Consider the following 23,537-nt stretch of genomic DNA (forward strand, 5'->3'; position numbering starts at 1 on the left):
AATAGAGGTGTGGTTTTTTTTTTTTTCTGGGTATGTGACTGCTTAAAACTTAGGAGGGGTGCCTACTCGCTCTCTCTTGGGGGTGATTGGTGACTGGACAGCTGGTTCCAATGGAGGAAGATGACAATGGCTGTTTACTTTTCTCTGTATCTGTGAGTATACTTCTCCCAATTTTATATCTTTTTTTTTTTTTTTTTTTTTGGTTTTTCGAGACAGGGTTTCTCTGTGTAGCTTTGCGCCTTTCCTGGAACTCACTTGGTAGCCCAGGCTGGCCTCGAACTCACAGAGATCCGCCTGCCTCTGCCTCCCGAGTGCTGGGATTAAAGGCGTGCGCCACCACCGCCCGGCCCAATTTTATATCTTAATAAATCCTTGATAACTTTTTTTTTTTTTTTTTTGGTTTTTCGAGACAGGGTTTCTCTGTGTAGCTTTGCGCCTTTCCTGGAACTCACTTGGTAGCCCAGGCTGGCCTCGAACTCACAGAGATCCGCCTGGCTCTGCCTCCCGAGTGCTGGGATTAAAGGCGTGCGCCACCACCGCCCGGCTACCTTGATAACTTTTAACAGACTCTCGTGGATTCGCTTAACATTTATTCAAAAATATCTAGTCATTTCTGCCTTGCATATCGCTGATCCAAACTGGATGCTGTAGTTTGGAAGTGTTTTGTCCCCCAAGAATTTCTGTTTAGGAGGTGGTGGTAAGAGTGGTAGAGCCTAGTGGTTAGAGTCTAATGCAAGATGGTTAAGGTTACTGGGGACATCATCTTAGGAAGAAATTGTCATAGTTCTTATAGGACTCTGATTGTTAGGAAAAAGAAAAGACAGTGATGTGGTGATAATACACCTATTTTCCTAGTACTTGGGAGGAAGAAGCAGGAGGATCAGAAGTTCAAGGCCAGCTTGGGCTACATGAGACCTTGTCTCAAAACAAAACAAAATCAAAAGGACAATGGTTCAGTGGATAAAGTGCTTGATGTACAAGTACAAGGACCTGAGTTCAGATTCTTGGCACCTTTGTAAAAAGCTGGGCATGGCTGGGCCCATTTACAACAACACCCAAGGGACCAAGTCGCTGGACTATGACAGATAGATTTGGTTTTCTGGTTGTTTGTTTGTTTGTTTGGTTGGTTGGTTGGCTTTTGGTTTTTCAAGACAGGGTTTCTTGTATAGCCCCAGCTGTCCTGGAACTCCCTCTGTAGATCAGGCCTCTGCTTCCTGAGTGCTAGGATTAAAGACATGCGCCATCACATCTAGCCAACAGATGGAGTTTTGAGAGACATGGATGTTGAAGTGCATCCTAGGCTAGGGGAACAATATGAGCCTTCACTGTGACCCAGGGCACAGCACCACCCAGCGAGGACAGTGAGGACTCTGAAGACAGTGTGGACAGCAGCAATTTAGGAGAGGAAAGAACTGAATTAGATTTAGTAATGCTAAAACATCCATGTGAAAATATCTGAGGAAAGACAGAGAGGACTGGGAAGGAGCTGCTGGGGGCTGACAGCGTAAAAGACAGACAGCCGTTTGTTAAATGCTGTACACGGGCTGAGTCAAGCACTTTCCTTACACTGTTCCTTTATGTCTTTAGAATCTTCCAGAGAAACTCCTTTTGTTTTGTTTGGAGACAGAATCTCTATAGCCTCAAACTTGCTACTTAGCTGAGGGTGGCTTTGAACTCCTCATCATCTTGCCTCCACTTCCCAGGTGCTAGGATGCTAGGTGTGTACTGGTGAGCCCTACTGTCGTATCAATATTTCCATCACAATTTTATTAAAAAGCAAATAGATATACAAAAAGTTATTTACCAAGCCGTCCAGCCAATAAGTGGGATTCAAACCTGGTACTCTAGAGCCTAGATGCTGGAGAGATGGGCATAGGTAAGCTGCTTCAGGAATAGAGAAAGCCAATTCCTAGTCATTAGCTCCAAAATGCAGCAGTCCTCAATCTATGTGACTGCTCCGACCACAGATTTGATCAACATTTGTTTGCTGTATCGAGCCTTTCTTCTTACGTCATCTGGGGTCCTTTTGGCTACAAGTACCTGGAAACACAGACTCAGCAGGCTAAAGCCATAATACAAAATGCCACCATGGAACAGGAGTGCCGAAGTGTGCATCTCTAGAGTTAATAATCCAGTGGCTCCAGGTCATCAAGAACTCTGTCAGCCCATCTACTCTGCATCTTCAGCTGGTTACTCCTTGAAGCTGTTCTCCTCATGGACAAAAAACAGCTGCCAGAGTTGAAGTTCCAGTCAACCCACAATGGACTGACAACACCCACGGGAAATGGTTGGCCATCTCTGTCGTGTCCTTCTTTTATTCATGAAGAAACCTAGAAGGTCTGCCTTCATATCTTGCTGCCTGCAATTGTGTTACACACCCATCCAAAATCAGTCACTAGCAAAACTACCAGCAAAAGGAATAGATTGCCTGACTGGTTTGGTGAAGTTCATGGCCATGTGGAAGACAACAGATCAACACAGTCAGGGCCCTCTCGGGAAGGAGAAGGCCAGGATGGAGTGAGGACGGAGCAGGCCAGGGCGGTGGGGTGGGAGACGAGAGGTTTGGTGCTGAGGTCACGCTGTCTTGGCCGTCGGCGCGGGCTCCCGTTTGCTGTGCTCCACTACAGTGTTGTCCTCCCAAGAGGGCAGAAGTGCAATGGGAGAGAATTCACTCTGTGTGTGTATGTGTGTGTGTGTGTGTGTGTAAGAACGGCCTCATAGGCTCGTGTATTTGATGCTTATTCACCAGAGAGTGGCACTGTTTGAAAAGACTAGGAAATATGGCCCTTATCTGAGTGGGTGTGGCCTTGTTGGAGGAAGTGTGTCACTAGGGTGGGCTTTGAGGTTTCAACAGTCCGAGCCAGGCCCAGTGTCCCTCTCTCTTTCAGCCTGCTGACTAGGATGCAGCTCCAGGCCCACTGCCATGCTCCCTGCCATGATGATAATGATGAACTAAAATTTCAACTCTCTGAAACCATAAGCAAGCCCCCAATGAAATGCTTTCTTTTATAAGAGTTGCCTTGGTCATGGTGTCTCTTCACAGCAATAGAACAGTGTCTAAACAATGTGTAAAACACAAATACATATGAGTCTGTGAACAAAATCACAGTATATCTGTAGTGTTAAAATTGCATAGGAGGGCTGGAGAGATGGATTAGTGTTTAAGAGCACTGACTGCTCTTCTAAAGGACTGGAGTTCAATTCCCAGCATCCACATGGCGGCTCATAACTGTCTGTAACTCCAGTTTCAGGGGACCTGACACTCATGGCAAAAACACCAATGCACATTAAATAAAAACAAATAAATTCTAAAATTTTTCATAGGAAAGTGGTTGGGGAGCAATATCTAAATAAGATCCCTGAGTCAGGAGTGCTAACGGGAAAAACTAAACTCCGACACACATCCATGCATTTCTCTCAGGTAGTGGGGGCACCAAGCAAACGTTACCTGCACAGCAGAGCTGGCCTGTGCTCAGGGCAGCATCTGAAGGACGCATACAAACCACGCTCTGACTTCCTGTCTGTTCTGCCTCCTTGTGGTTCCAGAGGAGCTCGTGTTCATTCAATGTCTGTCTCTGTCATTCACCTGCTGAGTGTACGGCAGGCGTTAACTGCTAACTCTTCACTCTGCACAGGATCCAGTGATTGTCTTTCTTAGACGATTCTTGTAGGGAAGGGGTTGAATGGAACATAGGGAAAAAAAAACAAAACACTAGTATTGAGAATTTCTTTTTTTTTTTTTTTTTTTGGTTTTTCGAGACAGGGTTTCTCTGTGTAGCTTTGCGCCTTTCCTGGAACTCGCTTTGGAGACCAGGCTGGCCTCGAACTCACAGAGATCCGCCTGGCTCTGCCTCCCGAGTGCTGGGATTAAAGGCGTGCGCCACCACCGCCCGGCTTTTAAAGATTTTTTATTTATTTTGTATACAGCATGTATGATCAGAAGAGGGCACCAGATCTCATTACAGACGGTTGTGAACCACCATGTGGTGGCTGGGAATTGAACTCAGGACCTCTGGAAGAGCAGTCAGTGCTCTTATCCTCTGAGCCATCTCTCCAGCCCATAGTATTGAGAATTTCAATGATGGGAGTCTTCACTTTCCACAGGAGAAGAAGACTGTAAAGATGGCTGGAGCCAGCCATGCTGAAACCAAAAATATGATCCATAGCCATGATCCATAGGACACACCGCTTTTTAACCCTTCATTTTTCTTTTTGCCCAAAGAGTAAGCATTCTTGCCGGGCGGCGGTGGCCCACGCCTTTAATCCCAGCACTCAGGAGGCAGATGCAGGCGGATCTCTGTGAGTTCGAGGCCAGCCTGGTCTACAGAGCGACATCCAGGACAGGCACCAAAACTACACAGAGAAACCCTGTCTTGAAAAAACAAACAAATGAAAACAAAAAACAAACAAACAAGCAAAGAGCAAGCATTCTTTAGAGCTGGTTGTAAATCTATAGTGGACAGAAACAACAGCTCCAAAGCTGGTACTAACTTAATTCATTATAGTTTGAAACATTACAAACAAAACAAGACCCCTCCAAAGCGGTTTGACTAGTGTGGTCGGTCCTGTTTAGTGACACGGGGAGAGTGTTTTTTCCATCCTCACACTCCTGAGTTTGGAAACATCTCATCCCTGCACTTGGGGTACTGTGAATGATCACCAGGGAGGCCTGTGATGTGAGGTTTCACTTTGCTGTCCTTTCTCTGGGAACAAAACTGCCTTCGCTGTTAGGTCAGCAGCGTGTTGCCTCCCCTGAGCTCCTAGGTTCAGAGAAGGAGTCTCAGCCGCCAGGAACCCTGCATTCCCACAGCCGTTTATGCCTGGCTACAATTTCACGCCCAATGTCACACTTCCTGGCTTCAGCACGCTGTCGTTTTCACACTGATTCCCCCTCTTAGGTTATCTGTTCCTGTCAAATGTCACGTGGATCACCATGAGGAGACTAAGGGTCAGCACAGCAGGTTTGCTGGGTGTGAGGAGACGTGGCTGCCGCTGACAGTGGTGTGTATCTGGTGTTCACCACTTGTACCTGGTGCAGTCAGTTGCTCATGCTGACGTGCTACAGAGGCTGAAACGGCGACCCAGACCGTGTCATCAGGTCGCTGTTATTGTTTACACCACGGGGACAGAATCCGTGCATTCTAAAGCCGTGCAAACTGAGGGGCGCTGCTATAGAAACAGGCAAATTAGTGTAAGAACCACACGTGCCCCACCTGTGCCCAGCATCCCGCTTCAACCCTCCCGTGCTCAGCCAGTCGTGCCCACACGGCTGCACCGCTCTACCCTCCCTGCACTCTAAGTCACTCCCGGGTGTCTCTGTGTAAACACATCCATTCCCAATTAAACCCGTGATTAACTCGGCTGTCAAACTTCAGTCTGAGACTGAAACGTTGTGTCTGCAGCCAGTCGGGAGTCGTGGCAAGGGGCACGGGTGACAAGGTGCACTGGTGATAAGGTGCACTGATGGTGAAAAGGTGCCCTGATGGTGCAAGGTGCACTGGTGAGTCTCTGCTCTGTTCCGACAACAACCGTCAGTTATGATTGGCTCTTTTTTCGGCAGACGAGACAACTGAGGCACAGACAGGGCTCAGAGGTTTAATGACGATCAACAACAGGAAAATGAGTTTAGATTCCACATCCGGGCCTCTGCTGTAAACGTCACCACACAAAAGGCCTCCTGCCCACGGCTGACTCTGCTGCGCCTGCGCTCGGCCAGCCAGCGGGCCGGCACTATGGACCCGTCCTTCCCTTCACCTCCAGCCTCACTAGACGGAACATACTTGAAACTGAAAGGGGAGCTCGACCAAACAGGGACCCCACGGATCCAGGTCTTTCCTCCCCTTCCCGTGGGTGTTGTGGTTCCCAGGGCGGCCCTGCAGCCTGCTGAGGAGTCCACTCCGCTACCAACCCGCCCCGACGGCGGCCTTCTCTGCCACCAGCTCACAACGAGCTCTGGAGATCGTCGCCTCGAACCCTGCTAGGCCTCAGTTTGGCCCGAGCTGCACCTAGGCCACACTGTTCTGTCCCTGCTCCAAACACCCCCTCTGAACAGCGGCCTCCAGGGGCGGAACATCTGGCCTGAGAAGGATGTTGCCTGTGGAGCCTGGATACTGTGAAAACAGAAGAGAGTGTGCAGGTGGTCCGGGGTGCGAGAGAGAGGAGGAGGAAGATCCAGCCTTTCTTCTGTGGGATTCCCTCTGCGTGGCTAGTAATTCTAATGGCTGCGGATTCTTCAAGCATTGGTAGAGAAGGTCTTATGATGGCTTCTCCATGTCCTTTTTCTCTTTTCTATCAAAGCTTTCTGACTTCCCTGTAAGTCTTTCTTTTATCAGAACCAAAACACATACTCTCTCCTTTCCCTAAAGGAGTCACCAAGTGGGGTCCTCTCTGCCCCTTGGACTGGAGTTTCATAAGTGACTCTGGGCGTACCTGGGACACAGACACTCAAGGGAGGAGGTCAAATGCCCTGAGGACAGTGGGACTGGAGGCTGTGGAAAGGAGGAGGGAAAAGTGACCCAGTTTGCTGTTGACTTAGGCCCCAAGCACCCAGCCTTGTATCCAACATCCCATGGGCCGAACAGACAGTACTGTTTTGTGTGCCCAAGCTTACCTCCACTCTCAAAAATACCTATTCTGTGATAGCATTCACATCCTCTTTCCTTTGAGGAATTTCCTTACCCCATCTAAATGACTCCAAGGCAACAGCCAATCATGAAACCCTTCTGCCCTCACAGTGGCGGGCATGCAACCCAGAGCTGGCCAATCAGATCCTTCTCCTTGGCCTTGTATCTATGGATACCAGAAAAGAGACGCCTTCTTTCCCTTCAGGTTGCTAACCAGAAGTTAAACTATTTACAACTGCCACCTCTGGTATAGAGGTTGCCCATTTGCTGTGAGAGATAAGAAAGTGTGTGTGTGTGTGTGTGTGTGTGTCTTGTCTGTCTGACTGACTGTCTGTCTGTCTGACTGTCTGCCTGGACCTGACACATTTATTTATCTTCTGGATTGTTATAATGTTTACATATGGTTAGAAAGAAAGCTTATTTACGTTGAATTCTCAACACTTAGAATCCTCATGGACTCCTTCCATCCTCCCGACAATGCTGTGGGGCAGTTGAGGCACAGACTGACCCAGACAGCGTAGAGGAGCAAGGGTTCCCAGTAGACCCTGACCCTCCAGTTCTGCAGCAGGTCCCTCTTCCAAGCTGCCTCTCATGGACGGGCAGCTCTGGCCTACCCCAGAGAAGCACAGTTTGCAAGGGAACCTAGAGCGCCGTAGTGACAGCACCACAATGCTGCCACACATACAAGTTCAGCAAGCTCCACTGGCGCGAGCTATTTCATCCCAAACTGTACCTTCTTCACCCCAGCCCAGTTTGGGAGATTCCTGTTTCCTTGGATGCCAAAGGAAACCCCAAACTGACCAGTCCTCCAAAGGCACTTCAGGCTGTTAGGGACACTGGCCATTGTATAGCAACCTTCGGCAAAAACAGTGCATCCTCCAGCCCCCGTGCAGAGCCCAGTGTCGTCTGCTCCTGCTTGCAGTTTCCCTGGAAACTTTGCTCCCCAAGCAACTGCCTCACCCCTGTCCAGTCCCAGTCACTGCTCTACCTGTTCATTGGATCCCATTGCTTCCTGCTACGGCTGCAGCGAGCCCGCAGCTGAGTGGGACTTGGAAGAAAGTAAATAGATATTTTTATCGCCCAAACATCTGCTGAGAGAAATTAATTCACACATGTCACTTGCAAGCCATTTGCAAAGGTGTGCAACACACTCACTCTGCTGTTTAATCTTGGTTTTCAACCATTTCTTTTTCTTATTTTTCCACTGCTTTCAAGTTGGGCAAAATAACCGAGTGGGCCTACCCCTCCCTTTCTTATGAAAAGTGGACAAATTACTGAGAATTACTGTCAAGGGACCTGTATAAATTGTATTTGGCAAGATCAGGTGTGCATGTGCCATAGCCATCAAATCATACATGACTATGATCCCACTGCAGTGCATAATTGTCTATAAGTACAATTACAAGAAAGTTACAAAGCCGTGCATGATGGTGCACACCTCCCCGCACTGGGGAGAGGCAGGCCAACCAGCCTGGTCTACAGAGCTGGTTCCACGACAGCCATGGCTACACAGAGAAACCCTGTCAGGAAAAACGAAAAAAGGAAATAAATAAAAACAAGGAAGGTACATGTTCAACACACACCACTAGTCACAGATTTCAACTACCTTGCTACAGTGGAGCTAAATTAGCAGTGACTCATGGCTGATAGCAAGAACAGCAGCAGCCTTGGCCCACTCAGGACATGTGATGAGGAAGTACTCGCCCTCTAATGCAGAAACCAGTTGGGCTGCTACGGTGATGTGTGTCAGACTTCCTGGAAGAATGCTAAACCAGAATCTTCAAAATTTGGTCCACCTTGATTTTTGCTTACAGATGTCACTTAGCAAGTTGTCATTAAATAGGTCTTAGAGGTACATAAAGTGAAGATTTTGCAGTCTGGTTTCAGACTGTCTTCCAAAGACTCAAATGTTCGCTCCCCAGTGAAGCCATGTTCAGTTGGGGAGGTTTAGGGGAAGTGATTGGTTCTTGAGAACTCTGACTTCATTCATGGAATCATCTACTGATGGGTTCGTAGTGTGGTGGGCTCTTAGGAGGTGGGACCTTGTTTAAGGGAGTCGGGTTTTGGGGGTCCTATCCTGTCATCTGCACTTACCACAGATGCAGCACCAATGGAGCCATGCAAGCACAGACCGCGACTTGTGGAAATGTGAGCAGAATCCATCCTTGCTCCCATAAGCGGCTCTGCCCTTCCGTCTTTTGTCACAGTGCTGAAGAATGGAGTACCATATAGGGCATACATACATATACATATACATATACATATACATATACATATACATATACATATACAGTTTGCCATTAGTTTAGCTCAAAAGAGTACAGGGGAGATTTGCTTTTTCTGAGTCAGTTTCTAGGTTACATGAACCTGAGGTAGAAGGTGCTGGAACAGAGCTAAATCATTCTTAGGAATTTTAGATGACACAAGACCTGAGAACCAGAGATGTTTGTCACTGGCTTTCCACTCTAAGAGTGGAACACTCAGGCACTGACTAAGCATTCCAGCCAGATGGGTTATTGCATAGGTTAGTTTGTCTTGGAATGTTCTCGTACTTGCTAATTTAAAACAAACAACAACAACCAGAAAAAAAAAGCGTCTCAGAGCAATGAACATTGAGATTGGCAACTCACAAAAGACTGAAAATATTTTAGTTGTACTTTAAAAATTAACTGAAGAAAGATTAGGAAGTAGTTTGGCAGACACCTACAACCCTGGCCTCCAAAGGGCATTGTACCTGGGCATTTCTACCTTAGAAAACAACACTTCCCATCGTATAACACTTCAGCTCACACATCTGCATGTGTTTCCGTCTCCAGAGAGCAGGTGTCATTTCCGAGGTGACCTGAGGTAATTCGCTTCTCTCTGGCCTCATTTTCCTTCTTCCTCCAACCCTCTCCTCTGCCGCCTTGGGTTTGGATTCCTCCTAACGTTTTCCTTTCTCTCTTGCTCATTTTGCTGTTTCTCGGTTTCTGCTTTAACAGTCCTCTTAACTTTTGCTCAGCCTCAGATAGATCTTTTCAGGGTTAACCAGAGTCCAAGATGTGGCACATCCTGTTGTACTCCAACCTAGACTTGTGGAGTCTGTTCTGAAATATCAAAATATTTATCTTTCCAAGTGAGTTAGGCAGACCTTCCATGGAAAGCCCTTTGTTTCTTGACAGATTCTCAAATAGTGAGTGGGTTTGTGCATTAAAAGCCATTGGTGTGTGGGGTAGGTCATCTACCTGTCTAGCCTGGATGAGTCAGCTAGCCCAAGCTGTAAAATCTAAAGTTCAAGGTGACTGGAGGTTTCTTAGGGCTTCATTGTGCCCCACCTCTCCAGATTCACAGTGGAAGTCCAGATTCACAGTGGAAGTCCTGACTTCCTCAGAATAGGCCCTCACTTGGAGACATGACCTTAGATGAGGCAAACAAGTTACTCAACATTAAAATGAAGTTTAAAATGAAGTCGTCCAAGCCCTAATCTAAATGATGGGTATCTTTCTATACAGGGGAGATTAAGGACAGCTACATAGAGAGGGAAGATCGACCACACGAAGATAGCAGCCAAGGAAGGAGGCCTGGAGCAGATCTTTACCTCACAGCTCTCAGAAGGATTCTATCTGCATTCTGATCTCGGACTCCTGACCTTCAACCCTGAAGGAAAATGTTATTCGGTTAGAAGTGACACAGCTTATAGTACAGCATAGCAGCCCTAGCAAGCTAGCGGAGGAGCATCAGGGCTCAGCAGACCCAGAGTCCTACCTTGTCACAGAGTTGTCTTCAGAATGAAATGGTCTAAGAGAAACAACAAACTTCAGAAATAAGGCTGTGATGAAGATGAAAGAGACTGGTGCTTGTTTCCGAAGAACTCGGTGTCTAAGACCCACCTGAAGAGGAAGGTGCCAAGATGCTAAAGAAAGGCAGACAAGCCCGAGGCTGCACAGAATGCATGCAGCAGAGACTTAGGGATGGGAGTGTATCTTGAGCAGCAGCAAAACAGCAGGGTCCCCATAGCTCAAAGAAGGAAGAAGGGATTTGCATGCTAAGCTGGACAGAGGTGGATTGTGACCAATTGGAATGTGCCCCGCCTTTCCTGGGTCTGTATGTAGCATGAAATACTTGGCTCTGTCAATGACTGTGTTTATCCCACAGAGTTTGGAATATGTGCCAGGGTCACCTGATGCCCCAAATGGCAGTCATGGCTGGCAAGGTGAGTTAGTGGGTGAAGACACTTGCCACCACACCTGACAAGTGAGCTCTATCTCCAGGACTCACATGGTAGAAAGAAAGAAGCAACTCCCTAAAGTTGACCTCTCAACTCCACATCCGCATGTGCATGCACACACACTCATCACCACATAAATAAATTAGAAATGTAATTTTGAAATGGCAATCATAACCAAGATGTGTATGGTTGGCTCAAGCTAGGTGCATACTGTGCTAACACAGAGTGCTCTTTGATGCCTTACTCAAAGTTCCTGCATTTAAAATGGCTTCTCTTCAGAAGGGGTGCCCGAATCCCTTTCCACGGCTTGTTCCTTCTCTCCACAGCATTGATCGTCCTCTAATGGTCTCTGCTGTTGGTTATTTGTCTCTTTCCACTAGGAGGGAAGAGGGTTTGGCTCACCGCTGTCTCCTCAGCACTTGCCGGCCCAGGAGGGTCCTCACTGGCTGGTCCATGCTGAGTCCACATTTCATCTTCTCACTTCTTCAGGCCACACTCACTGAACCTCTGGAACCTAGACCTGCATATAAACATACAGAGAGATAGGATTGTGGCACGATGTGTAACATGCACTCTGAGAGCTAGTAGTTAAGAGTGGGATGAAAGAACCTGTGTTTGCCAATGGCCAGCTGTCATTTGGTAAATTGCAGCCAATGAGACAAAGAAGATGAAGTTTTTTCTTATTCTGAGAACAAATAGAAAGATACAAATGTGTCACAATTTCTCCTCCCAAGAATGTGCTTCCTTCACATCCAATATAAATGTGGGGCATCTTCTCATCTTTACCATGCAAAACACCCACAGGATACACAAGGAACACAAAATGTGTGCAGTCTAGGGAACTAACTTGCACACTGTTTCCTGGAGAGATAGACATCTTCTCCCAAAGGAACCCTCCCAGGCCTCTCTGCCCTAGTTTAGACCTCCTCTTCCGTTCTTTTACAAGAACATTTCCATCACTCTGCTGAGCACACTGCATTTCCATAGTGCTTGTTTTCTCTCTGGCTTTCTCTCTTGTTCTCTCTCTCATCTCCCCTTCCTCCCTCCCTCCCTCCCTTCCTTCTTTCCTCCCTCTCTTCTTTCTTTTTCTTTGTGGTATTGGAGACTGAACCCAGGGCCTCATGTATGCTAGACAAGTGACCTACACCTCCAGCCCCTGTTTTACTTCACTATAACAAAATACCTGAGGCTGGGTAATTCTATAAAGAAAAAGATGCCTGTTTATCTCAGAGTACTGGAGGCTCAAGAGCATGGTGCCCACATCAGCTCAGCTCTGTAAGGTCCTCAGCAGGAATGCATCACAACAGTGAGTGGGTGGTGGAAGAAACAGATCATAGGATAAGGCATGAAGCCAGAGAATGTTCCAGGGTCAAGTTTGGACTTTCATAAGAACTCTCTCTGGCAAGAAAGCTACTAACTAAATGGACTCCACGAGAAACAGCAATCCCTTCAGGAAGCATAACTCCAATGACTTCAGGACTAGGCTCCACCTCTTGAAGGTCTCACAACTTCTTACACTGTTACATGGGTGCCAAGCTTTAAACACACACACCTTTGATGGACAAACCACAGCAACCAGTAACTAGGGAGCAAGTGAAGGGCATGGATCAAACGTGGCTCACTGTGTGGTACCGACCTTATTATACAGGTCCAGCCCAAGAGCTGAAATAGCCAACCATGAGTATGTTAAAGGAAGCCTTACTGTAGGTCCTTGGAACAGGACAGTGGACCAACTTGATGTGATATCAATAAATCAGAGCAGAGATATGCAAAACCTCTTTCCAGATGAAAATGAAGGTCTCCTGGACATGCAAAGTGGGATTTTCACCTGATGCATATATGAACACCTGGGACTGTGATGTGGCATGGCAACTGTTAATTCAAAACTTTGGTAGGAAATGGGGGACTGAGAGCCTCAGAATGCAAAGTGGCTGGGCTTGGGACACAGGTATCAGACCTTCCTGGGAACAGGCTGATGGCAATGAAACCCCAAAGGTGGGGGAAAGGCCCACTAGGTAATGGAAGTGCTATGAGGCAGGTAATATGGATGTGGGGTTCAAATACAATAGATGGATTCAGCCTGAGCCTTTCTCTGCCCCCTGAAGCATGATGGTGTTTATGTTTTAAAGAGAAAAAAGTACAGGAGAGACAAAGCTGTGGATGTCTCTCTTCTGAGGGAAGAAGTAAGGCTCTCTAGTTGATGCTTCCCATGTGGAAAGAATGAGGAGCAACAAGCCTGTGGTTTCACAATCCTGGGTGGGTGAGGGGCAACAGATGTCATCCTGCCTGTTCATTCACTCATTCATTGAGACGTTTCTGAGCCAAACACTAGATCCTGAAGATACAAAAGTAAATGTTCACAGTCAATCCAACTAAAACCGACACATCCTGGATCTGTGTGATCCATAATGCAATCGGAAAAGGTGCTGTCTGGCAGTCTCCCTGGGCAGGAAGTGATTAGGGAAGACACCTCGCACAGCCATGGCAAAGCTGGCCAAGCCAAACTGAAGACAAGGAAGAGGGTAGAACTCCAGTCCATTGGGACAGTCTGGAACTACAATAACAGGGTTCTTGCTGGGAATGTTGACAGAGACCATTAGAGCAGAAAAATGGCCCCAATTAGGCTACAGGCACAGCCATAGTAATCAGTTGGCTGAAGTTGTCATTGAGCCACACAAGGGAAGTCTTCACTAGACACCTTCTGAAATGCCTGCAGAGCATGAGATTTGCTGCCTGGGTGCTTAGACCACACCTCTCCGAATTATGGATCACTGTCCTCCAGAAGCAGAAAGATGAGCCCAGCCTGAGCCACACCACCTGGTTTTAAAAATACAAAGTATACTAGCCAGGCACAGTGGCACACGCCTTTAATCCCAGCACTCGGGAGGCAGAGGCAGGCAGACCTCTGTGAGTCTGAGGCCAGCCTGGGCTACAGAGTAAGTTCTAGGATAGCCAGAGCTACAGAAAAACTTTGCCTCTGAAAAACAAACAAACAAAAGTGTATCTCTCCAGGAAACAGTGTGCAAGTTAGTTCCCTAGACTGCACACATTTTGTGTTCCTTGTGTATCCTGTGGGTGTTTTGCATGGTAAAGATGAGAAGATGCCCCACATTTATATTGGATGTGAAGGAAGCACATTCTTGGGAGGAGAAATTGTGACACATTTGTATCTTTCTATTTGTTCTCAGAATAAGAAAAAACTTCATCTTCTTTGTCTCATTGGCTGCAATTTACCAAATGACAGCTGGCCATTGGCAAACACAGGTTCTTTCATCCCACTCTTAACTACTAGCTCTCAGAGTGCATGTTACACATCGTGCCACAATCCTATCTCTCTGTATGTTTATATGCAGGTCATAGAATGGCTACCAGAGGCTTAAAGAAGCTACCGGAGAGGTCAGGTTCAAGAGGCCTTCCTGGCAGAGCAGAAAGCTGGTACAGGTGCTGAATCACTGCAGTGTGGAGGTGAGAGAGTGAGAAGCCAGCTGCTGGAGGGTCTCAGAGCTGAGCTGAGCTGCAAAGGCTTAGCACCTGTGGTGGCAAGGGATAGGACCAAGTTTGGACAAACAGATGGTAATTTGGGTGGACTGCATCAAGCAATGGGGACTAAACAGACTTGAAGCCTAGGGGACAACCAGGAATTCTTTGTTCATCCCTTTACACACACACACACACACACACATACACACACACACACACACACACACACACACACACACACATGCACGCACGCACACACATACACACACACGCACCAGGTGATCAGACGACAGTTCAAAAGAACTGTCATCATCACAGCATTAGATGTCTTTCTTCTCTTGGGGCCCAGAGGAGGGTATTGTGCCCTTCACTGCTCTGATGTGTTTGATAGGTTCTTGGACCTGTATTCTCATCTGGTTTTAATATACCCATGTGTTCATGTGACCCAAGTCTATTTTGATAAATTTATAGTTGGCTCTGTTCTACTTTTATGCATCAGTTATTTATTAGTCAGTGCTCATGAGTGGTACAGGACAGGTAGTGGTGTCTCCGTGCACATCTACACTCAAAATGGAATCAAATGCTGCTCATAAGATGGAGTCTGCCAGGAGAAAGTGCAGCCTGAAAGCATTGTTTCACCAACAAGAAACAAGCCAGAGTGAGTCACAGCCTGATCTGTACAAAGGCGTCCAGCTTTGTCCACGCCATTGTATGTTTTCCACTCATTAGAAGTTTGTCGTGGGGCCCTCTGGCCAGCACTGTGTAGCAAGTCTTTCTCTATCCTGCCAGCCAGCTCCCAAATCACAACACAGAAACTCATTATTAATTATGAAAGCTTGGCCCATAGCTTAGGCTTGTTTCTAACTAGCTCTTATAACTTAAATTAACCCATTTTATTAATTTATTTCTGCCTTGTGGCTTTATTACCCCATCTCTACAGTGCCCATCCTGTTGGTCTTTGATTCTTGGCCTCTCCACCCTTCTTCCGAGCATCCTTTGTGCCTGGAAATCCTGTCTAGCTATTCACCATTCAACTTTTTATTAAAGCAATCAGAATGATACATCTTCACAGTGTACAAAAAGATTATTCCACAACAGCACTGTGCTGGGTTCCAGGGTGACGGAGCAAGATAAAAAGCAAGGGCAGGTAACAGAGAACACTACAGCTGGCCCTGTTTAGGCTTTCTGTCTGGTAGGAGTGTTGAAGGTTAGGATCCCCTGATCTGAGAAGATGGCTGGAGGCAAGAAGTCCCCCCTCCCCACACCCGACAGTGTTCTTAAGACCAGCACTTGTGTGGAACTGAGGGAAGATGGGCTAGGCAGAGGGGGAGGTTGAACTGTGATGCATGAAGTTCTTAGCAGTGCCGATGGGCCACTGTGAAGCTGAGATGCCCTGAGTAATACGTTTTTGTACTTGTTACCTTTTAAAATATTTTTATTTATTTTTTGAGAATTTCTTACATAGATACAGAATATTTTTTATCATATCTCCCCCATTCCCTCCATTTCCTTCCTTCAATTCCCTCTGAACATGCCCCCATACAGCCTCTTTCAACTTCATCTCCTTTTAAATTTATTCATATTTTTATATATCTCACTGAGTCTAATCAGTGCTTTTCATGTATTCATGGATGTGGTGGAGTCATCCATTGGAACATGGGCAAGCTTCCTGTGGCCATACCCACACACACACAAAAAGATTCTCCCTTCCCCAATAAATGCTCATAGCCTCAGCTAGGGTAGGACTACATGATCCCCTCACCCACCCACTGTAGACTGTTCACTGGCTTGTAGTCTTGTCCTGGGAAGCCAAGTGCTGTGAGTCCATGAGTACAAGAGCCATGCATGTCCAGAAGACAGCACTGAGGCATCTCCCCCCTCCTCCTGAGCTCACATTTTGTACTTCTCTTCTGCAGTGTTCCCTGAGTCTTGAGGGGTGGGAGTTGATATACAGATATTCCATTTAGGATTGAGTCCTCAACAGACACTTATTCTCAGAACTCTGATTGTTTATGAGTCTCTGGATTAACTTCAAGAAGAAGCTTCTCTGACCAATAATGAAAGCAGCACAGGTTTATAACGAGTATAAACATCAGCAAGGTATTTGATAACATGATCATTTAGCAAAATAATGATAGTGGGTTCCATCCTAGGGTCTATGATGGTCTCAGGCCTGCCTTCTCTTCTGCGGACAGGCCTCAGGTCTGTTTAGAGGTGGTTGGACACCTTCCTATTGCACTAGTGGGCACATCGTGCCTGGCAGGTAGGTACTGCAACATGCACAGTCCATCTGAGTTCAAACCATCGATGTCTTCTCCCCTGGTGGCCTCTATAGCACGCTCGGGCACTCCAAATGCTAGCCAGCGGGGACGAAGCTTCTCACTCAGTTTGAGACTAATTTCGCTATGTCCTGCCACCAAAGTGTGTGGTGTCTTCACCAGGATTTTAGTTGTAGGTATAGTGAGTAACCAAAAACAATGCCAAAGGGTGGCGGTGGTGCATGCCTTTAATCCCAGCACTTGGGAGGCAGAGCCAGGCGGATCTCTGTGAGTTCAAGTCCAGCCTGGTCTACAGAGTGAGATCCAGGACAGGCACCAAAACTACACAGAGAAACCCTGTCTTGAAAAACCAAAAAAAACAAAAACAAAAACAAAAAAACCCCAATGCCAATAACCTGTGTTGTTCTGGGGACTTCTGAGACCTCCTTGACCAACATCTCATAAAGAGGTATCCTAGGATTGGTACTGAGATTTTTCATCCACTAAGCCATGTCTTCTAGAAGCAGCGTTGTCCACTGTAGATGTAACCAGCCGTCTTATTAGATAAGAAACACAGAACCAATGCAAAGAAGAAAGCCAAGAGATCAGAGCTAAGAGCCTTACCCGCCTGCTGCAGCTAGCCTCTTGAGCCAAGAGACCTCTCTGAAAAGAGAGCTACTTCCTGTTTGTTTGTCTTTATATAGATTTTCTGTTCTGCCTTCTCATTGGTTGTAAAACCAACCACATGACTGCCTCGTCACTGTCTGTTGTACAGCCCTCCAGGTCTTCTATGGTATTGAGATTAAAGGCGTGTGTCTCCAATGCTGGCTGTATCCTTGAAGACAAAGAGATCTACCTAGCTCTGCCTACCAAGTTCTGGGATTAAAGGCGTGCACCACGAACGCCCAGCTCTGCTATGGCTTGCTATTAGCTCTGACCCCCAGGCAACTTTTGCTGTGGGATGGTCTGTATGTCAAGTGTGTTGCTAATTGGTCAATAAATAAATCACTGATTGGTCAGTGGCCAGGCAGGAAGTATAGGCGGGACAAGAAGGAGAATAAAGCTGGGAAGTGGAAGGCTGAGGCAGAGAGACACTGCCAGCCGCCATGATGAGAAACAGCATGTGAAGATGCCAGTAAGCCATGAGCCATGTGGCAAGGTATAGATGAATAGAAATGGATTAATTTAAGATGTAAGAACAGTTAGCAAGAAGCCTGCCACGGCCATACAGTTTGTAACCAATATAAGTCTCTGTGTTTACTTGGTTGGGTCTGAGCAGCTGTGGGACTGGCAGGTGAGAGAGATTTGTCCTGACTGTGGGCCAGGCAGGAAAACTCTAGCTACAAACTTTATTTATTAACATACAAATAAAATCACATTTCAGTACAAATAAAATACCACCATAGTCCACCCATGCAAAGTACCTTCATTTAAACTCAATTTTATTTTTTAAGACTAATTTTACCTATCTATCTATCTATCTATCTATCTATCTATCTATCTATCTATCTGTCTGTCTATCTGACTGTCTGTCTGTCTACCTACCTACCTACCTACCTACCTATCTATTGGGACAGGATCCCTTTACATAGCCCTGGCTGTCCTAGAACTATGTCGACAAAGCTGGCCTGGACCTCACAGATCTATCTGCCTCTGCCTCCTGAGTGCTGTGATTAAAGGTGAGTGCCACCATACACAGCTGCCAAACTTATTTTTTATTATATTTTTAATTAGCTTACAAATTATTCAGTCCCCATAGGCTTTATTAAAAAAATACATCCTTATTTTTGGTTAACCCACTTCTTCCCCCTTTCCCCCTTCATCATCCCCATCCCCACTCAAACCCATAACCTCCAGTTTTTTCCCTTTCTTTCATATCATGCTCCACTCTCCCCTCTGTGTGTGTAAGTTTATGTGTGTGTGTGTGTATATATATATATATGTATATATATGCATATACATACACATAAGTTTTATTTTATTTTATGTTTATATGTACTAATGTTTAACCTCCTGCATGAATGTCTGTGCATTATATGTGTGCTTGGTGCCCTTGGAGGCCAGAAGAGGGCATCAGATGCCCTGGGTCTGGAGTTGACAGACAATTGTGAGCCACTACTGAGTGTTGGAAATTGAACCTATGTCCTCTGGAAGAGCAGCAAGTGCTCTTAACCACTGAGCTGTCTCTCCGGTCCCCATTTATATGTTTAATTGAGTCGTAAGATAGAAAGTTTCCATATGGCTTCTCATACACCTTCCATTTTGGTTATCCCTACTGTGATAGATTTGAATAAGAGTGGTCCCCATAAGCTCATATGTTTGAATGCTTAGTCATCAGAGAGTGGCACAACTTAAGAAGGATTAGGAGGTGTGGCCTTATTGGAGGAAGTGTGTCACAGGGGTGGGGTGTGTCAGGGGTGGGTGGGTGTGGTAAGAGCTTTGAGGTTTCAAAAGCCGAAGCCAAGCCCATTGTTGCTCTCTCTTTCTGCTGCCTGCAGATCCCAATGCATAGCTCTCAGCAACTTCTCCAGTATCATGTCTGTCTGCATGCTGCCATGCTTCTCACCATGATGATAATAGATTAAACCTCAGAAACTGTATGCAAGCCACAATCCTTTCTCTTATAAGAGTTCCCATGGTTATGGTGTCTCTTCACAGCAATAGAACCGTTACTAAGACACCTACCCTTTACACCCTTGTTTCATCCATCCTTCACCCATGCCTGCTAAACCTTTCCACCCTCTCAGTATTCTTCCTCTTGCCTTTTTTTTTTTTTTTTGGTTTTTCAAGACAGGGTTTCTCTGTGTAGCTTTACGCCTTTCCTGGAACTCACTTGGTAGCCCAGGCTGGCCTCGAACTCACAGAGATCCGCCTGCCTCTGCCTCCCGAGTGCTGGGATTAAAGGCGTGCGCCACCACCGCCCGGCTTTCTCTTGCCTTTTTAAAAATGTATATCCTACTGTCTCCCTCCCTTTACTCCCACAATATAGCCTTTCTAGTTTTCTGTCTTTCACAAGTGCTCCAAGTTAAAAGCACAAAACAAAGGATTTGAAGCTAGTGTCCACATTTGAGAGAGAACAAGTGGTATTTGTCTTTCTGAGCCTGGGTTACCCCACTCACTATAATTTGTTTTTCTAGTTTCATCTACTTTCCTACAAATTTGCTTTTATTTCTTTACAGCTAAATAAAACTACACTGTGTATATATTATCATATTTTCCTTACCCATCCCTCAGTTGATGGGCATCAAGGTTGATTCCCCTGTTGTAAATAGAGCAGCAATGAACATGGGTGTGCAAGTGTTTGTAGAAGGACATAAAGACCCTTGGGTATGGGCAGGAATGTGATAGGTGGGTTGTGGCTCCATTTCTAGCTTTTTGAGAATTTTTCAGACTGATTTCCCAGTGGTTACACCATTTTTACACTCGCACCAACAGTGTATAGACTCCCTCGTCTCTCACACCCATACCAGCATTTTTTGTCACTTGTATTCTTGGTGAATATCCTGTGTGAGGTGAGACAGACTCTAAATGTAGTTTTAATCTATATTTCTGTGGTAGCTCAGGATGTTAAATACCTTTTATTTAAAAGGTTTACTAGCCATTTATATTTCTTCCTTTGAGAACTTTCTCTTCAGTTCCATTACTCATTTTATTCATTTATTTATTATTTAGTTTTTGTTTTTTGAGATAGGGTCTCTCTATGTAGCTTTGGCTGTCCTAAAACTCAATGTGTAAACCAGAGTGGTCTTGGACTCAGAGATTCCCTTGCTTCTGAGCTCAATTTTAAATTGGGTGGTTTGTTTTCCTGGTGTTTAGTTTTTTGAGCTCTTTATTATATTCTAGACACTAATCCTCTGTTGGATGTTGTCTTAGGGTTTTTATGCTGTGAAGAGACACCATGACGAGAGCAACTCCTAAGAAGGAAAACATTTAATTGGGGAGGTGCTGTGGGAATGTTCTGTATGGCAAATGTGTTGCTGATTAGTCAATAAATAAAACACTGATTGGCCATTGGCTAGGCAGGAAGTGTAAGTGGGACAAGAAGGAGAATAAAGCTGGGAAGTGGAAGGCTGAGAGAGAGAGACACTGCCAACCGCCATGATGAGAAACAGCATGTGAAGATGCCGGTAAGCCACGAGCCTTGTGGCAAGGTATAGATTAATGGAAATGGATTAATTTAAGCTGTAAGAACAGTTAGCAAGAAGCCTGCCACGGCCATACAGTTTGTAACCAATATAAGTCTCTGTGTTTACTTGGTCGGGTCTGAGAGGCTGTGGGACTGGCAGGTGAGAGAGATTTGTCCTGACTGTGGGCCAGGCTTACAGGGAGGCTTACAGTTTCAGAGGTTTAGTTCATTATTACCATGGGGGGAGGGGCAGGTGGAATGCAGGTAGACATGGTGCTGGAGCTGGAGCTGAGAGTTCTATATCTTGATCCCTAGGCAACAGGAAGTGAATTGTGTCACTGGTACAGCTTCAGCATAGGAAACCTCAAAGCCCCCCCCCCAACAGTGGCACACTTCCTCCAACAAGGCCATACCCATTCCAACAAAGCCACTCCTCCTCATAATGTCACTTCCTATTAGCCTATGGGGCCAATTACATTCAAACTACCACAGATGTACAGTTGGTAAAGATTGTCTCCTATTCTGTGACCTGCCTCTGCTTGATTAACAGCATGAGATCCCATCTGTCAATTGTTCGTCTTATTTCCTATGCCACTGGAGTCCTTTACAAAGTCTGCCTGTGCCTGTAAGTTGAAGCACGTTCCTTACTTTTTCCTCTAACAGTTTCAGGGTATCGGGTCTCATGTTGAGGTCTTTGGTCCATTTGGAGTTGAATTTTGTGCAGGGTGGGAAATAAAGATATAGTCTCACTTTTCTGCATGTTGAACTCCTGATTTCTCAGCAACATTTGTTATCGAGGTTGTCTTTTCTTCAATGTGTATTTTGGTGTCTTTGCTGTAGTTTCACGGACTTATATCTGGGTTTTCTGTTCCATTTATCTATGTGTCTGTATTTGAGCCAATGCCATGCTGTTTTTATTACTATAGCTCTGTAGTACAGTTTGGAATCAGGTCAGGTAAGGTGATATCTCCCACAGTACTCTTTCTCTTCAGGATTGCTTTGGCTTCCCTTGATCTTTTGTCTTTCTATATATATATTCTGACATTGTTATTTTTAATGTCTGTGAAGAATTACATTCAAGTTTTGATGAAGATTTCCTTGAATCTGTAGGTTGCTTTTTGTAGGGTGGCCATTTTCACAGGATTATTCTGATCCATGAGCATGGGAGTTCTTTCTATCTTCTGGTGTCTCCTTCAGTTTCTTTTTGCAGTCTTAATGTTTTCATTGTAGTGGTCTTTAAATTCCTTCGTTAAATTTATATCCGTGTAGTGTAGTGTGTGTGTGTGTGTGTGTGTGTGTGTGTGTGTGTGTGTGTGTGTGTGTGTTGTGAATTGAATTGTTTTCCTGATTTCTTTCCCAGTCTGTCTGTCATCGGTATATAGTAATATTCCTAATGTTTGTGTTTTAATTTTATATACTTCTACTGTGCTGGAAAATGTGTATCAGCTTTAACAGGTTTTTGCTGAAGCCCTTAGGGTCTCATAGACACAGAATCATGTCATCTGAAAATAGATGTGCTTTGACTTTTATTCTTATTTATCCTCCCCCACTTCTGTTGTCTCTAGCTAAGACTTCAAGCAATACTGAAGAGAAGTGGAGAGTGAACACCCTCATCTTGTTCTCAATTCGGCATGATGATGGCTATGGGTTTGTTGTATATCATGTTGAGGTCCCCTCTATCCCAGTCTTTCTGTGGCTTTTATCATGAAAGGTTTCTGGATTTCGTTCAAGGGCCTTTTCTGAATTTATTGAGACAATTGTGTTATTTCTATCTCTGAGTCCATTCATGTGATCAGTTACATTTATTGATTATGTATGTATCTTGTGCATATCTGGAATGAAGCTAATTTGGTCATGATAAATGATCTTTTTCATATAATCTTGAATTAGATTTACAAGTGTGTGGTGGTATTGTGCTGTGGGATGTTCTGTATGGCAAATGTATTGCTGATTAGTCAATAAATAAAACACTGATTGGCCATTGGCTAGGCAGGAAGTGTAGGCGGGACAAGGAGGAGACTAAAGCTGGGAAGTGGAAGGCTGAGTCAGAGAGACACTGCCAGCCGCCATGATGAGAAACAGCATGTGAAGATGCCGGTAAGCCACGAGCCTTGTGGCAAGGTATAGATTAATGGAAATGGATTAATTTAAGCTGTAAGAACAGTTAGCAAGAAGCCTGCCACGGCCATACAGTTTGAAACCAATATAAGTCTCTGTGTTTACTTGGTCGGGTCTGAGAGGCTGTGGGACTGGCAGGTGAGAGAGATTTGTCCTGACTGTGGGCCAGGCAGGAAAACTGAAGCTACAAATGGCACCCAAAGTGGGGCAAGAGTTTCCACCTAAAAACTGAGAAAAAAGATTCTAAAACGGAGCTAAAAACAGTTCCTAATTGTCTCTCTCAAATGAGCGGCAGCTGCCGGTTTGAGTTACTGTGGCGGGAATGAGTCCTCTGCAAGTGGCACATTAAGCTGTGTGGTGGATTTAGCCTTTTCAGGTACAAAACAAAAAAAGAGGTTTCTGGACTACACGCTGCTTAGATAAAAGCATAGACCCATGATAGCTCCCAGAGCTGGTGGTAAACGTAGCCATGTTGGGAAGCTGAGGTGGGTGGAGCCAGCAGCCACAGCTGCTGCAGTTTAAAGCAACAGATTCACAATAAGACAGATTCAGATGTAATAGTTTACAATGTGTGTAAAATATACGTAGGCTTGAAAGAGACAAAAAAGGTGATATATACAGTTATAGAAACAAATACATAGTTTTAAAAAATAAAGTCTTTAAAGAGACAGTAAAATTAATATAGAAAATAAGCCACGTAAAGATGAATATTACACAGAGAATCT

General features: G+C 45.4%; 1 long non-coding RNA gene across 11 annotated transcripts in view; it reads right to left on the reverse strand.

Moving 5' to 3' along the window:
- Positions 1-23,537, reverse strand: part of LOC128110163 (uncharacterized) — a 73,056-nt gene that overhangs the window by 13,723 nt on the left and 35,796 nt on the right. For 10 of the 11 annotated variants that reach the window (XR_008218119.1, XR_008218120.1, XR_008218121.1 and 7 more), the window contains one exon: positions 11,233-11,350. This is a non-coding gene — a long non-coding RNA (uncharacterized LOC128110163). Of the gene's footprint in view, positions 1-11,074; positions 11,351-23,537 lie in introns of all 11 variants that reach the window. The other variant, XR_008218116.1, reaches the window with a different exon arrangement.

Source organism: Peromyscus californicus, unplaced genomic scaffold (assembly GCF_007827085.1).
Source record: "Peromyscus californicus insignis strain IS unplaced genomic scaffold, ASM782708v3 Scaffold_14__1_contigs__length_90479793_seg_2, whole genome shotgun sequence".
In the NCBI taxonomy this organism is placed as follows: Eukaryota; Metazoa; Chordata; class Mammalia; order Rodentia; family Cricetidae; genus Peromyscus; species Peromyscus californicus.